This window comes from Lissotriton helveticus, chromosome 5_1, assembly GCF_964261635.1.
Source record: "Lissotriton helveticus chromosome 5_1, aLisHel1.1, whole genome shotgun sequence".
Lineage (NCBI taxonomy): Eukaryota > Metazoa > Chordata > Amphibia > Caudata > Salamandridae > Lissotriton > Lissotriton helveticus.
In genome coordinates this window covers 1,796,151,794-1,796,168,279 of record NC_136065.1, presented here as the reverse complement: position 1 = coordinate 1,796,168,279, position 16,486 = coordinate 1,796,151,794, and positions in this window count along the sequence as shown.

Here is a 16,486-nt window from a genome sequence, read left to right as displayed (position 1 = left end):
CACCTTTGAAGGGCAAATTGCGATCACACGAGGAAGGGGGCGCTCCTTTGTTAGGGCAGACAGGCTGGCATCTCGGGCAGAGAGAGAGAAGCCATTCTCAAAACTTTTTTTCATGGGGAATGTCACCCCAAATTAGCCACATCTCTGGGTTGGGCTAGGAAGATCCCCACACAAGAGAAGGGTTCTGTCATATTGGGAATGGGCAGAATAGTACATTCTGATCTAGCCAGATGTCAACCTTCACAAAAAGTCATCACTTGGCAGGAGAAGACAAAGAAGTCCACTGGCTAGTGGTCATCATATTCCCCAGGCCAAGATACGGACATAAAAATGGCACTCCTGGCATCCAGGCCACAGATCACATCTGTACTGAAGACTGGACTTAAGAAGGACTGCCCTGCTGTTAGCTGGACCCAGTAAAGAGAAGCTGTCCCAAGACAGGACTAGAAATGCTGCTTCTTGGGTAGCATAGAGAGGGTTGTGACTGTGGTGTACTGCTCGAGAGAACGTCATCGCCAAGCCTCAGACAGAAGAGACTCCAAGAATCAGTTGGCTGACTTCCCGGTACAGCTATATGGCCACAACAGCTAAAGAAGCCTACCTTTGTGAGTTTCCTAGCCAAGAATGCCTGACCACTACTTACCGCCAATGTGCAGTTGTGACCCTCAAAAGTTGCACCCTAGTCTGCTGGACCCAGGAATGCAGTTTGGTCACCCAGCAAGGATATTATCTCCTGTCAAAGTAAACCACTGGTTTTGTTGTAACTAAAGGTCAGTAGACCAGTGACAACTGGTTTTTGGATGGACTTTAAGGGACATAGACCCCTGTGACCATAGTCACCCCACCTTGTTTATGGGCCAAGGAGTAGCCACAGGAAGACCCGTGTCACTGGATCAGCTTCCTTAGCATCCTTCATCATCCTCTATCCCTTGCCTCAGAACAGATACATTAAAGTATATAGTAGTTCGTCCATAGTGTCTGGAAATTGACTGGAGACTGCTTTGACTGTGGGATAACTGTTCTACCAAGCCACTTTAGCCCCTGTAACGTGTTCCTTGCTGGAGCTGGTCACCCACAGCGGGCTGGAGTAGTAGTTTATAACTCTATAAAAGTTTTCCAAAGTTTGCATAGTTGACCGCGAGGGCAGTCATTGAAATGATTTGCTGCACTTATGATTTGTTGTTCCTTCAGAAATTCATATCACCAGAACCCTACAGTGGATTTTTGTCTTTGAGGTGTCTATTTGGAAACAAAAATCTAACTTAACTTTATAAATTGGTGTCGGAAAGTTAATTGAGTCTTGTTTCTTTCTTATTGAGCTCTTTAAAAAAAAATCTTTTTATTGGTATTTCTGTCAATAACAAAGTATTCAATGTACTGCATCATCTCAAAGCAGATACCTTGCTCGCTACGAAGGGCGTCTTTGCCCAAATCATTTAACATATGCGGCGTTACTATATACATTGCTGAAGTTTGTTAGATAACCAATAGCGTATTAGAACCATCCTTAGTTTAAACCATTTGTGCCCAGCCAAAATACTCCTGTTCAATCAAACATAATCACTCATCAGGAACATTTGCACAGTGTAATACACTCACCCCAGTCATCAGGATCCGCCACAAGTGGGTGATGACCAAAGTACTTACATCAACCAGAATGTGCTGTGTTCCCCTCTGGGAACTGCAGTCCAGATGCCTTCCCTTCCTACACTCGAATAATATCAATAAGAGATGCCCAGTCTGCTGATATGGGATGGGAGCAGAGTCCTCTGTGCACAGCAATTGCCCATTTAGCCAATCAAAGTCCCAGGTCAATGAATTTGGAGCTCAATTTGGCAGCTAAGGATTTGTAGTAAAAAGCCAGCAGACAGACTTCTGATGTTTTGATATTCAGACAGTGTGCAATACAGCCCAGATCAGGGGCCACTTGCTGCCAGAATGCCATGATCGTTGGACATTCCCATACCATATGCAGGAATCCCGCATCCTCCAAGGAGAAGCGAGGGCAGGATTTGTCCGCAGTACCCATTATGGCATTCAATCTGAGTAGCATGAGATATATGGCATGCAGGTAATTGAGCTGGGTATATTCAAACCTAGTGTCTCTAGAGAATCTGCATGTGTGCTACAAATGGCAGAAAATTTAAAAAAAGCTCAGGCACCCAATTCTTACCACTCCCAAACGTAAGGAGAGTTTGTATAACATCACGTTACTGAGGTTCCATCTGGTTCTCCCCCTCACAAGGCATGAGCTGAGCTTCTTAGGTCTCCATACGTAAGGAACTGGGACTGAGGCAAGTTTTCCTCAGTCATGTCTTCAAAACTGCTCAACACACCATATACATAATAGTCTCCGATAGTGAGAATCCCCGCTCCTATCCAGCCAGCCATTCGTCGGGCGGAAAGGTAGCCCCCTCTAAGAGTTGGGAGCCCCACAAGTGGGAACGCCTTGGCGTACAAAGGTCTATCCCCAGTTCTGCGCACTATTCCCATTCCAGCACCTCATTGTGATCGTGAGCATCTTCATGGCGTCAAGAGCAGGGATCTTCACATCTAGCTTCAGCGCCGTCAGGGCTCCCTCATTCTGGGCATTACCCAAGGGACCCATCTCCTCTCGTCGCTCCCCTCCCAGCAATTGTGCCAGCCATAGCAGCTGTGCTGTGCATAGTGTAATTTTAGGTCAGGTACAGTCAACCCACCCTCCCCAAGTGACCGCTGAAGGAGGCAGAACGAGACCCTGTGTCAACTACCATCCTATATGAGCTCTCTCACAAGAGTTTTCATGGCCCTAAACCATGTCTGCGCGATCCAATTTGGTAACCGCGCAAATAAATATAGGACATGGGTGAGTATCACCATTTTAGTTAGGGCCACTATGGGAATGAGGCGCAGGTGTAGTGTGCAACAAATAGCCACTTTAGCTCTCAGTGAGCGTAGGGCAGGTCCCAAATTGCCACCAATAATGCCAACATCCGCAAGATTAACTTTGACCCCCAGATATTTAAACGTCATCTGTTCTCACAGTATGCGGAGGTTAAGCACCGATTGAGGGGCCTCCAACATGGTGGGTAACACTGGGAATGCGCATGTTTGGTCCCACTTAGGCCTGAGTCACATGATTTTCCCTTATTCAACTGTTTTGGTACTTCTTAATGCTTTACACTTGTTTCATTGATTAAGCTTGACTGCTCAGAGCCACATCTACCCAGAGTTGAGCTAAGGTTTTTCAAACGAATCTGCCTGGACCCAGTACCGGTAGTTAGTTTATTACATGGTGAGGTCTCACAACCACACCAAATAATAAACAGCTTTCCTCATAAGTTGGTATACCTGTATTATCCGGGGACCAAGGGAACGCAACATGGTGTACACAGAAGTGTAAGACTCTGTAAACTGAATAACCGGAACAGCCACACACAAACTCTAATGGAGACGTCTGCTTAATAGTGGTATGTCAGACCAGAGTCCCCCTTTCTACTGAAGGGTTTATTACATTTATATAAAAAAAATAGGACATCTCGTTATTTTATTGAGATTTGAAATGTAACCAGACTATTTAAAATGGAGGGTGGACAATTATATGGGCTAATGTGTGTTGCATTGTCACAGATCACTGGATGGCACAAGAGGTGCAGTAATATTAGTCTTTACAACTAGTCCAGCTTATTTGACAGAAATATTGCACTCACAGGTAGAATTTAAGACAGTGGAAGTGGCCACTGGACACGTTGGGTAAGCCCATATCCCTCCTACTAAATCTGTCCTATATGAAAGACAGAAGATTCACATTTAATTTCAAGAACACTTGCAGTGGTTTAGTGGGGAGCTGCCTCATGTTGTAGAACCCACTAGAGTGGGACTGTTAAGCTTTCCGGGACACATGTGCCTAATGTTAGTGGGAAACACAGCGCACCCACTGGGGGACAATCTAACGGCAGACCTGTTAAGACACCCATTAGCTGAATTAATAAGAGTCTTTAGATAACTTAGGCAATGCATTTTACAGACAATAGGAAAAATGTAATCAGATAGCTAGACACACTCCATCAAACACAGAAAAGGCGATGAGAGGAATGCTTGCAATGTGTCTAACCATTGCTTTCTCTTAGGGTAGCATACCAACACATTGTTATTTTGCTCACCATTCCACCTCCGTTTGGACCAAGCTATGTGCAAATCAGCATTGACTCTGCTCCTCGTGGGACCAGTACAGCCCAAACTGCTAGGCCAACGCCTCAACGAACCGGAACACAAGCAACCTAGGAGTGGTTTCACCCTGGTAACAGCTCATCGGCTTGGTATAATCCGTACTCAGCCCGCCTCTCAGTCGCTTTGCGACAAACTATCTCAATTTTTTTAGGATAAAATCGAGGCCATTTACTCCTCCTTTCCCATCCCTAACACAGGAGGGCGACAAAATGAACATGTGACCTCCCCGCTTCCGCAGCCTATTCTACTCGAATTTGCATCCATATCAGAAGCAGATTCTATGGCTGAACTTATCAAATGCAAATCAGGTTCACCCAAAGACCCTTGGCCTGCCAAGCAATATAAAAATCTTGCATCCCTCCTCAACCCCCACCTCAACCTTATCTGGAATGACTCCCTCAGAACGGGCTGTTTTCCTGCCAAATGGAAACATGCCTCTTTAGTCCCCATCCTAAAAAAACCCAACCTAGACCCAGACAACCCCAGTAATTACAGGCCTATTTCTCTCCTGCCTGCTCCAGCCAAGATCCTGGAAAAACTGGTGCATTCGCAGTTGTCGAATTACATTGAAACCAATGGGCTTCTCCACGACTCCCAGCATGGTTTCAGATCGGGCCACAGCACCGAGTCGGCCCTTATTGAAATGGCTGACTCGGTGAGGTGGACGCTTGACCAAGGATCGAGGGCGGTGTTGGTGTTGCTGGATCTCTCGGCAGCATTCGACACCGTCTCTCACAAAATCCTGCTGGAAAGACTGGAGGACCTTGGGTTGGGAGGCGCTGTTCTGAAGTGGCTCTTATCCTACCTTTCGGAACGCACTCAGCAGGTCTTCACTCCTCCATTTACCTCTCCTGCCAGACCACTCAAATGGGGAGTTCCTCAGGGTTCCTCCCTGAGCCCGCTCCTTTTTAATGTGTATTTCACCCCCCTGGCCAAGCTGATTGCACAGACGGGGATTAAATCGACTTCCTACGCTGACGACATCCAGCTTCTTTTCACCTTTGATTTCCCCTCTGCCTCAGCTTTTGATCCACTTAAATCCTGCCTTAGGGACATTTCGAGCTGGATGGATGCTAATTCCCTCCGACTCAATGCTGGAAAAACAGAGATCCTCTTTTTCAACACCCCATCCCCCCTGGACTCCAGTATATGGTGGCCAGAAGATCTGTGCCTAGCTCCCACCCCTAAAGACTCGGTGAGAAATCTCGGAGTTCGCTGGGACAATCAACTTAGCTTTAACAATCAGGTGCAAACAGTTGCATCCTCCTGCTTCGCTAAGATCCGTACCATAAAACGCCTCATTAATTTCTTGCTGGCGGAATGCCGTAAAACTGTGATCCAGGCACTGATCATATCTCACCTCGATCATGCCAATGCCCTCTACCTTGGGATCACAGCAGGCCTCTGCCATAAACTTCAGACGGTTCAAAATGCCGCCGCCAGGCTGGTGGAGAGCATTCCTGCTAGACACCATATTACTCCACACCTCCGCAGACTCCATTGGCTGCCCATAGCCAAAAGATGTGAGTTCAAGGCCATGACACTGGCCTTTCGAGCATCAAAAGGCAGTGGATCGGCACACCTGAAAAACACTCTGCGACCCTATGCCAATTCCAGGACTCTACGATCCAATACTCTCCACTTCCTGGAAACTCCCCGATTTAAACGTTCCCGGGCAGGTGGAAAAACTTTTGAGGTCTGTACCTCTAAGCGCTGGAACAAGCTCCCACTAGCCCTACGCACTTGTCAGACAGAATCAGCTTTCCGTAAATCTCTGAAAACACATCTATTCTCCTCTTAACAGTGGAATTCTGACCCCATGACCTCTATTTTTCAGAGTTCTCAGCGCCGGGACGCCCCGTTGGGGTCGCTGCGCGCTCTACAAAATTCTCCCAAAAAAATATATATAACTTGGTTATTATTTGGGCCACGGTATCAACTATCTGTTCCAATTCTTGGTGTAGAAGGCCTTCATCAACCACCTCGCCTCAGTTGCCCAGCACGAAAAAATTGTAAAGTATTGCTTGAGCATGTAAAGAAGCATCATGTGGCTGATCCTGTTCAATGGTCCGCTGTCGATGCTGAAGTGCCTCGAGATTTAGTCCATTATGCCCTTACCTATTCTGGAGCTACACCAAGAAGGAATTAGCTGAGCTCATATCTAGAGAAGGGGAAACCACTGTGCCTCCTGTTTTACCATTGTCAGCACAAAAGTATGACAGCTACCATTTGCTGCTAGGTTACTTCGCTTTACAAAAAGCACTTAGGCATAGTAATGTTTCATTTTTTTATTTACCATTCCAAATGTCATCCACAATCTTGGAGAGGTAAATGAAAAAGCAACAAAATGGTGCCTATATGTCATTTAATAGGTAGACGTATGCGTGATGAAGCATGCAGCTTTATATGTCATCACAGTTGCACATACCAATAAATAAATATAGAATACCAAGGCCCACTGGCAGCACTATTCACTGTATCTAATTTTCCTGATGCGTACAGCACCAGCAAAAGGCTTGGACAAATCCAATAGGCCAAAAAGACAAGACATTTTGGCTTTGCCAATGCATGTTTTTCTATCTACCTGATCTTCTTTTTGCATCTCTTCTTTTGTTTCCTTTGGTTTTGTGTGTTTTTTGGGTTATGGTAAATATTGTATACAAAAAAGAGACTACTGTTATTTAACCTTTTCTCTTTTTTCAATATATATTTCTTTAGGCATAGAGGTACAAATGCTTGAATCCAGAGACCTTGTTCTAACAAGGACACTGGGTAATAACTAATAACCCAGCTGGATCTCACAGACTGAGCCTGGCCTTGTCAGCAATGGGCAGCCCGTTATTACCAAACAGGTATGCAATGATGTATCCACCTCTCATAATGCTCGCAATGCACTGACAATGGTGGTTAGTGTTAATCGAATATTAATGGCATTATGTATTTGAAGGGGAATAGGAGATGGGTTTCTCCACTAAGATATTTCCTCAAGAGATATCTGTCAATTATGTCATTTTATTCACATTGTATAGGAGAATGTATTTTTCCAAGGTAAAAAAAAAATTAACATGCGCATGCATATTTGGGTTGTATTGCTGCATGTGGATTTTTATGCATGTTTAGTGTTTTGCACGCGGGGAGTACATCAGTACTGTGGAAGACTACAACAGTTGCAGGAGTACTCTTGGCATTGTCTGAAATTTTTTTAAAAAGTCGAAAAATCTGCTTCAAACAGGAGTATGCCCAGAGAAGCAAGCTTTTCCGTACCGGGCTCACTGATTACACTGGGTTACACTGAAGCAGGACCACCAAAGATCCACTTTCTAAGATTCTACCCCCTTCTCCCTCAAATCTACACACTTTTCAAATTACTGTCTTTTTAATATATTAATATACCAGATAACTTACAATGTGCTTCTGTATCCCCATATGGCTCTAATTCTTTATGTTATTACTAATGCAATTTTTGCACGTTGTGATAAAAATGCTGTAGGGCTGAGGTCAGTCAAATCCCCGTAAAATCACATCCACAAATGACTGCAATTCCCTGGCTGGTGACGGAGGAACAGCAGAACGCGTGCACGCGGCACTTGTGATGAGGCGAAGGATGACGCACTCGTTTTTGTCTGCAAGTGGGGCTGACATACATTGATTGCTAACAGAGAATTGATATTACAAACGGCGGGGAGGCTGGTCTGTGACTGCTGGAAAGAAACTGCCAACAGAAATATGCTTTCAGCTTCAGGGTGTCTCAGCTCTGCAGGGAGCTTTGCAACTCTGTTGCTGCTGCCTTCAACCACTCTGGCAAAGCTGCTTTACAAGAACCTCGGGAAACTCTGCACAATCCACTTCCTAAAATATTCACCTACCATTTACTTCCAACTCTGAGGAGGCTAATCCTCAGATTAATTTAGTAGTTTGAGAGGAGGCTTCTTCGACACAGTACTGGGGGTCTCTCAAAGGGATGTGGCTGGTGTAATTAAGGGTGTGGCTTAAAAACACGTACACTGAAAATCTGTGCTTAGCATAGTGTGCCACATAGTGTGCCACCGGACTGATATTTTGTTGCGTCTATCACTGCATCCATATATATAATACAACAAGTAACATTACACCTAAAAGGAGCCAGGACTATTGACTATATCAATGATTGTTAGTTGTATATGCTAAATAAGCAACACCTATGGCTTTGTTGTATATAATATTGAAAATGCGTCTGTTCAAGTCTCTTTGACGCTGCCTCAAAGGCTGTGAAGGGTGGTACTGCTGCAGAGTGAAGACTTATTTTTCACCGAGGGCAAAAATGGAGAGTCCAGTAGGGACTGTCTCAGCACCTGCTTGTTAGAACTGCCGGTGCTGAGACCCGCCCCACTTAAAGCTCTGCTTACTCCACAAGGCTCTACCTCATGTTGGAGATAGAAAATCAGTTCTACTTCCATAGCAGAATAATCTCGCGTCACTGTCCATGACTTTCTCCATAAGGCCCATCAAGGCCCGCCTTTAGCATGGGCAGGCTGGGCCCACGCCCAGGGCGCTGACCTTCAAAGGACCGCCGGAGCAACCTGCAGCAACCTCCTTCCAAACTGGCTCTAAAGAAAAGGTATGAATTCTGTTTTTCTCCTTTCTTCTATTCCCCTCACCTTCCACATACCCCTACCATTTTACCAACGCAATGACGACTAGTGGGAGGGAGTGTGTTTTAGCCAGGGCGCTTTCTGAGCAAAGGCCAGCTCTTCAGCCCACTATTGATGATGGCGCGTCCATGACAAACTGCACAGGTGGAATGAGGATTGCAGGAGGAGATCTAGGGAGCCGGCATTCTGAGTAATGTAGTTTAACATTACTTAATTTAAGCAATACCTCCTCACAGTTCTTTAAAAAGATATTTGTTTATGGGCTTTCGCTTAGAAATACAAACATCATTGTACTTATTGCCAGTACAATCTTGCTTTTCCTGATGGGCAACTTCCAATCGTTTCACATAGAAGTCCTATATATTAGTGAAATTCGCTTTTTGGTCAAACATCTGTCAGATCCCTTGTTTTCACTAGGGAAACAGACCTTCACTTGTGCATAACATGCTTCACTATGCTCAGTTGTCACTCTACTGTCACTGTAGCATATGGGCATGTTCTTTGACAATACACTTTTCCAGACATGTCTGGTAGTGGGGTGTTGCCATGCTGTAATCGCCAATTTAATATGTTCGAGGAGCAATTGTTGGACTTTCCTGTTGACTGTAGCTCACAAATATCCTTCACTCCCTAGGATGCGTTTGTCAGCTCTCAGGGATAGTTCTTGTTGTGAATTAAATCCCCATTCATTTATTATTTTAAGGTGAGATGCCCAATACTACTTAAGGTCGGATGTATGACGTTACAACGTATACTTTTACAACGCCTACCTTTACATCGCAAGTTTTACAACGCATACCATTACAACGCATAGTGCTTTGGGGCGCTGGATAGTGAATAGTTTAATTTACTATTCCAACTCCAGTCCCCGTGGATAGTAGGGAAGGTGTTGGATAGTACATTAAACCTATTCCCTATCCTAGAGCGCCCCCCAGCGCAATGCGTTGTAATGGTTTGCGTTGTAAAAGTTGCGTCGTAAAAGCACTGCGTGGTAAAAGTTGCGTTGTAAAGGATGTTTACCCTTAAGGTCTGGCAGAGCTATCCCTCATTAACACATCCACTTCCAATCTTAGTCAGAGCTATCCTTGAAAGACCCCTCCATGTCAGCGGGTGCAATATGTCATCCACACCTTTAAAGAATTCTTTATCAACTCAGTAAGGTATATTTTGGAGAATTGATAGCAACTTGAGCTGGATTAAAACGCAGCTCAACACAAGATCAAAAGTGCAGTAGCCATCTCCAGTGCGCTAGGTGAGCTTTAAATCCCTTTAGGGTTCCTAGTAGGTTCTGTTCATAGAGCATACCCTTGTCTTGTGTGGAATATAATCTCTGATATTGAAAGCCTTTGTCTTAGAACATGCAGGAGCATCTCAAGAAATGTCAAGGGCACCACATTGTCAAAGGGATCCTGCAACTGCGCCAGTTAATACTAAATCTGGAATAATTTCACAATATCGTAAATACTGGCAGTACAGCTTCTATGGATCATTCTGGATCTGCCACGTGTAGGAGAATTTCGTTAATATGTTGCGATATTCTTCCATCCTAGGAGACCACCCACTCAAGTCCCATAATAAGGTAACATGACAAAAGTTCTAATGCAAAAGCATCTAATAATGGTGATCCGGAGCAGACTTTTTTCAGTACCCCTGCCTCTATCATAGACATCTGACAGGACACCACTTACCTTAACTCTTGCCAATAGCACCATGTATAGCAGCTGAGTCCATGATATACTGACCAAAATACTTCTTTGTCCAAATTGAGCAGCATATATGACAATTCAATAGTCAAATGCTTTAGAGGCATCTAGACATAGAACTACAGCTGGTACGCTTACATTTTATGTGTATTCCAAACATCATAGTGCTGCATGATATTTAATCTTGTATACAAAATCGGCATAAAGCCTGAACAATCCAGGTGTGCCAGATTTTTGATGACCTTCCCCAATTTATTTGCTGGTATTCTTGCTAATTTTTTTGTTTCTAACAACGAGATTGGTCTATTTAAGGGGAATTCAGATTTAAGTTTCCTAGCCTTATTCACTAGTACCAACTTGAACATTTGCAAATTTTTGGCCAAATACCCATCTTACTTTCTACTCCTAAATATAAATGTAGGGATCATTGACAGAATATCCGAAACAAAAATACTGTGTGGACAGATTTGGTGATGCAGCGCACGCAATGAAATTCGTTTTATTTATTTCTTTGTTTACTTATCTCTGTTCGGCCGTATGCCGGATTTTACTACCCTTCCCCTCCCCCTACCCACGTCAGCCCCGGCAGCACTCTCACCATGGGCCGCTACTGCTGGGCCTCTACACCCATTCATCCAAACTGACACCTAACAAAACAGTAAAGGATAGAAAACAAAAAACAGTAACTCATGTTGCAGGTTTGGAATGATCTGCGACCTCAGTTCACAGCATGGCTGTCGCTGTCCATCGTACACGAGTTTACTTAAACTAAGAATGATACCCCAAACGTTTAAGGCGTTGATTAATCATATCAGCTATGTTTATACCTTCTAAGTGCTTAAACAAAGAGCTTTAACCCCTTTAGTGCTGCGCACGTTCAGCGGACGTCGCGCGCACTAACTTGGTAGTGCTGCGCACGTCCGCTGAGCGTCACGGCCCCGCCTGCGAAATAGAACGTTCCGCACCTGCGCGGAACGTTCAGCGCAGCAGAGGGGTTAAAACTGTTGGTCCCTTGGTCCTAAGATATGTCTGATACCAAACACTTGTAACCTTCCTCCCCAGTATACACCAAAGCGAACAATCTCCAGTCATGGGGAAAAAGAGTTCTGGTCCTCCAATCCTCCATCTCAGAATCTTGGGCAACAAATACTGGCAGAACATTGTTGGTTGGAAAGGCTACCAGGATTTTGTATATCAACTGAAAGTTCATGTTTCGGAACTAGTGAGAGAGGAAGAAGGGTTAGCATTAGGTTTGTCTTGCTTAGCTAATAGTCCGCCATCAGTGAAACAGGTGTGTTTCTGACCACACAAAGAGCTCCTGGGGTTGCACACTATGCCCCCCCTCCTTGTTTGTTGACCATTGTCAGTCAAAACCAACCTCACATGAAAGTGAACGCATGGAGCAGAGGTGAAAAAAGCCATGTGGATGCCAGACAATTCTCTTAAGTTAGTGGACTACAAATCTTCAGACCTGAACCCCTTTCCTGACCCCTCTCCAAGAGTGACCCCCACGCCATGTGACCGGCATCCACTGGAGAATCAGTAGAATGGGAGGTGGAACAGACACACCCTCCCTCGTTGTTGGGGAAAACAGCCATTGTAGGACTAACTCGATGTCCTGAGTCAGTGAAACTGAAGGTTCCTGATCTGCGCTCAGAGGGTTTCATTATCTTAAGGCAGCATGAATCCAGGGGGAGCCCAAGGAGCAACAACAAACCCTGAGACCTCAACCAGTCTCCGGAGGACGCTCTATACTTAGCAAGCATGGCTCATGTATGGGACAACAGCATCAGTTCTATTTAAAGCATCCACTGGGGCTAACACCTTGGTAAACACATAAGACGAGCTGAAGAGAGAACCAGTGGAAGTATCTTAAAGTCAACATAGTGAAATGATTATTCCCCTTGATGTGCATACTAGGACATGCAACTAAGCATCACGGAGGACAAGTGATGCCAAAATATCCCCCTTCTGAGGCAGAGGAAGGTTAGTCTGGAGACTGGTCATCCTGAAAGTAATATGCCTCACACACTTGTTTGAAGTTGGTTACAGACCTGAATTCGCCTGAGTGGTTGGGTACTAAAAAGAGAATACTATAAAGTTTGAAAATGTTCCTTCTCTTCATTAGGATTATTTCCTGCTTGCCCCTTAAAGTCTCTATGCTCACAGGAGAGCCTGCTGCCCCGGGTGGCATCGCGATAGAGGGGTGAGACAAAAAACAGGGTCTAGAGGATTGATGGCAAAATTGGTGGTGTAGCTCCTTCCTATGATATTCCAGATACAAGATTCCTTCACTTGGTCCATAATTGTTGACACAGAGATGACTTTCTACCAGCATCTGATCCCCAATCAGGAGCAACGAAGTAATGTCTAGGGTGCTCGTGTGAGGTGGGAAGGCTGTGACTAGGTACAATCTCTGGAGGGGCCCTCCATGAAGGTGCTGCAGCCTGTCCGTGTGCTTAGGCTACTGAGAATGGAGACATGTGGGCGCATCCAGATATAGGGTGAAATGCCATGGCCACCCTAGCTATGTGTCTTAGGAATCAGAAAAGAACATAGTAACCATCTCCACTGCTGCCAGCAGGTCCACGCAGTCTTCTTCATTCCCCATGAGCTGCAAGGGGCCTGCCAATGGGAGGAGGTAGATGCAGCAAAGTGCCTTTTCTGGGCCACTACAACCGTACGAGCCCTAGGATCTCCACAAACCCCATTTTCGAAAGAGACTGAAAGATATTTACCCTGAATTCCTTGCAAATTAAAATGTTTAGAAAAGGTCTGAGAAATCAGGACCTTTCAACGTTGTTCATCTCCTTGTACTCCATGCATCAAATTGTTTTATGAAATGTACAGGGCGTTTCACACCTAGGGCATCGGCTAAAAAAGCATTGTCTTCCATTCCAGGCTTAGGGGTGGGTATCTCCCTGATGTACGCCTGGACCTCTTGGATCTGACGATCCTGAACATATCGTCTGTTTGGTATAGGATAAGCCGCTTCTCCATACAAGGAGGCGGCGAGGTCAAATATGGCGGCTCTTTTTGGAGGAGGATCCTGATGCTCAGTAGATTCTACATCTCAATCACATGGCTTGCTGCTTCTCCTGAGAAAGAGAGATAAAAAATAGGCTGGAGAGGAGCAGGGCACTTGTTGGGGGCCTTTGCAGCCTCTACATGCCTCCCCGCAGTGGAGTGTCAACCGGTGAGTGTGGGTCATTGGTACAGTGGCTGCCATGGCATGTTCTGCACTTTAAAAATGCACATCAGTTTGCCTACAATATGTTTTAAAAGGGTATTTGTTTAAAGGTTATGTAAGGCACCATCTTGTGACAGAAAGCCACTTCCCTGCGCTGATAACTCCGGATCAGAAGTTCTTGCTGGCCCCCATCTTTTCAGGATACCTGAAGATCTGTGTAAGGACATTTGGCAATCTCTTAACACACAGTTCAGCGTTTAACCCTGGGAAAGCATGACTTAAATTCGAAGTGGCCGTGTCCCTTCTTAAGCGATAGGGATAGACATAGTATGCTGGTTTCCATGGTCAAAGGTGAAGGCCTCAGTGAATAAGGTTATGTTATGTTGCAAATATTTATGGAGCGCACATATGCGACAACTTCTTGGCTCTAACAAAGATACATACAAATGTAACTATTGAGAATAAAATAAAGATCAGAGTGTAAATAGACAAGACTGTAAAAGATTTGATTTTTGAACGTAAGAAGTTGGCTTTCAGAAAGCATCTTAAATAGGAGGACGTCTCAGGACCTGGCAGATTTTCTTCCAGAGCTTTTTATTGAAAGCTGACACATTGGGAGAGTTCTCCTCTTTAAGGAGAATTTTTTTTCGAGTTGAGCGCCTAGAGCATAGAACGATGACCTCTGACCCCCCTTGGATTGAAACCTGGCCTGTGCAATCAGGTTTGACTTGCTGGAAATCAAGCTGTGATTAGGTGCTTAGTTTACAACGCATCATTTAAATATTTTGGGCCAGAGGCTTCCAGGGAACTTAAAGACAGCATCGAGGAGTCTGAATTTAATTTTCTGCAACACTAGAAGCAACTGGAGGTCTTTGAAGGCTGGCGAGATATGAGTCTTTTTTGAGGTTGAGGCACAGTTTGGCAGCTTGGGTTTACAATCCATGGAGCTCCAGTTTAAGCAACAGTTCAAAATCATATCAGACGGGAAGTCACCGTGAGTTCGTGCAATGAGGAAGTAGCAGGAATGACCTTCATAACAGCCTAGAAGTTGTTATTTAAGATCACTATTCTGGTTTGATGACCACAACACAGATAGATATTCATCAGATTATATTCCTAGATTCGTTACTGTCATAAAGGGGAACGGGGACGCTCCTAATCCATTCGGCCAAATAAAGGGTACACTATTATCTGATGGAAATCGAGTTCTGGGAATCTCAGTCTTAAAGCTAGTCAGGCACAAGTAGCTGTCATTCTTTTTGTTGTTTTTTATGTAACGCAAACTCGGCTCAAGGGCATTGGAGCGCTTTACATGAGCACCAGCTGCAATCTAATCCAATTCAATAACTCTTTATTCAGCTTTGTATAAGCTATAAAAGCACAATAAATAACACATACTATACATTTAGAATCACAGACTATTAAAAAGAAATAATTAATTATATTTAGGAAATCTAATTGATCAAATACAGGTGAGCAAATTATCACTGGCCTTGTTCTAATTTTCATTGCTACATGGACAAAGCTAATGACCCTACTGCAAAGGTGATGTATAAGACACATCGCAGATTTATACCTCTGTAATGGGGTCACCCTGGCGCACCCCGCCATAGGGCGCGAACTGATCAACTGTGCCCCCCCCCCTTTTCTTTCCACAGCCCTCGCAATATTCCGAGTGGAACAGCCCGGACACTTACAGCTGTGATGAGGAAGACGCCTGGCCCTTTAACCAGTCCGGAGGTGGAGAAGAGGAGGAGCCCCGCAGGTGGATAAAGACGGAGAACGCCCATCACCAGGTGTGTCTATACACCGGAGGAGAGGTCAGAGCGGAGAGGTGCGGAGAGGCGGGAAGCAGCGAGGAGGAGCGGAGAGAAGAAGGACGGGAGAGCAGAGAAGAGGAGCGGAGGAGAGGAGGAAGCAGAGAAAGCGTGGCCAAGCAGAGCGGCGGTGTCAAGTGGAGCGGCGAGACAGGAGAACAGCCGGATTGGGAGCGGAGCTGGGAGCAGATCTCCGAGGGCTGCGGGGACCGCGCACTGACAGAGGGAGAAGACGCCGAGAGAGCGGAGAAGGAAAGGGGAACGCCTGGAGGCCAACAACACGCGCCGCCCAGCCGTACGCCTGGAGGGGTACGGCTCACTGAGGTGCGTGATCGCTTCCTGGGGTGGTTCAGCAATAAGGCCAGAGGGTTAACTGGAAGGGGGGGAGGAATCTGAGGGACGACGCACGGGAGACTCGCACGAGCACACGCCCTCCTCCTTGAAGTAACATAACGGGCTAGGAGCATTGCACTGGGTGTTTCCCCTCACTACCCTTTCCTGGGGTTGCTAACTGCCGCCCCGTTATACAGTTCTGATACGTGCCTCTCTTTTCTTTTCTTTCCCTTCGGCGTCGGCGTGGGTGGCCAGCACGGAGCCTCCAGAGCCCCCTAGACGGAGGAGCCCGATTCTGAGGAAAGAAGAGGGTGCTCGCAGAAAACCACGCCAGGAGAGAAGCAGATCTCCTCGGAGGACAGTAGTTCGAAAAACCTGTACAGATGCTCTGTATGACCAATTAAAATCACGAGTCACAAAAACACGTCTCCTGCCCTTTTCTGGTCCCGCGGTTACAACCTCATAATATAAAAATTGAAGTAACGGAATAATAAAGTGTTGCTGTGTAGTTTATACAATGTGCAAAATAGCATAAGGTGCAAAGTGCTCTGTTTCTTAACATTATTGCCAGTGCAAGCTCGGAAATTTCCAAACCAAATACCA